The sequence below is a fragment of the Colobus angolensis genome, unplaced genomic scaffold (genome assembly GCF_000951035.1).
Source record: "Colobus angolensis palliatus isolate OR3802 unplaced genomic scaffold, Cang.pa_1.0 Scaffold1, whole genome shotgun sequence".
NCBI lineage: Eukaryota > Metazoa > Chordata > Mammalia > Primates > Cercopithecidae > Colobus > Colobus angolensis.
The window spans coordinates 3,588,867-3,590,225 of NW_012110918.1; the positions used below are offsets into that span (position 1 = coordinate 3,588,867).

General features: G+C 48.7%; 1 protein-coding gene across 1 annotated transcript in view; it reads left to right on the forward strand.

Annotated features, from left to right (window-relative positions):
• Positions 1–1,359, forward strand: part of BPTF (bromodomain PHD finger transcription factor) — a 178,463-nt gene that overhangs the window by 148,941 nt on the left and 28,163 nt on the right. The gene's annotated exons all lie outside the window — the stretch shown is intronic.

The following is a 1,359-nucleotide window of genomic DNA, read 5'->3' on the forward strand; positions in this document are numbered from 1 at the left end:
AAGCTCCGCCTCCCAGGTTTACACCATTCTCCTGCCTCAGCCTCCCGAGTAGCTGGGACTACAGGCGCCAGCCACCTCGCCCGGCTAGCTTTTTGTATTTTTTAGTAGAGACAGGGTTTCACCGTGTTAGCCAGGATGGTCTCGAACTCCTGACTTCGTGATCCACCTGGCTCGGCCTCCCAAAGTGCTGGGATGACAGGCTTGAGCCACCGCGCCTGGCCTTAAGAAATATTTTTATGGCCAGGTGCAAGTGGCTCATACCTGTCATCCCAGCACTTTGGGAGGCAAGGCAGGCAGATCACTTGCGCTCAGGAGTTATCTGGACAACACAGCAAGACTCTGTCTCCTCAAAAAAATTAGCTGGGCATGGTGGTGAGCACCTGTAGCTACTTGAAGGGGTTGAGGTGGGAGGATCACTTGAGCCTGGCAGGTCAAGGCTACAGCAAGCCGTGTTTATATCACTGCAGTCCAGGCAGGGTGACAAAGTGAGACACTGTCTCCAAATAAGAAATACTCTTGGTCATAGCTATGATTTCTTTACACCAAGTGTGTTTGTGGATGCCAACTACAATGGGTTTGTTCATAGGGTAATAAAGTTTGCTTTGGTCATTTCCAAGAGTAAATAATACTACTAGATAGCAGAAGAGGTGTGCTTAAAAAGTATGGCAAAATGCATATTGAGAAAATAGTATGTTGACCAGACACAGAGGCTCATGCCTATAATCCCAGCACTTTGGAAGTCAGAGGTGGGTCACTTGAGGTCAAGAGTTCGAGACCAGCCTGGCCAACATGGTGAAACCCTGTCTCTACCAAAAATACAAAAATTAGCTGAGCTTGGTGGCACATGCCTGTGGTCCTAGGTACTTGGGAGGCAGAGGTAGGAGGATCACTTGAGCTTGGGAGGTGAAGGGCACAGTGAGCCGAGATTGTGCCACTGCACTCGAACCCGGGTGACAGAGTGAGACTCAATCTCAAAAAGAAAAAACAGAATACAGTAAAGAAGCCGGCCAAAACCAAGATGGTGACAAAAGTGACCTCTGGTTGTCCTCACTGCTCATTAAAACTTAAAAAAAAAAAAAAAATGTGAAGGGGCCAGTGTGGCTCATGCCTGTAATCCCAGGACTTTGGGAGTCCAAAGAAGGTAGATTGCCTGAGGTCAGGAGTTCGACACCAGCCTGGCCAACATAGTGAAACTCTGTCTCTACTAAAAATAAAAAATATTAGCTGGGTGTGGTGGCAGGTGCCTGTAATCGTAGCTAGTTGGGAGGCTGAGGCAGGAGAATCGCTTGAACCTGGGAGGCAGAGGTTGGAGTGACTGGTGCCACTGCACTCCAGCCTAGAGCAAAACTCCGTCTCAAA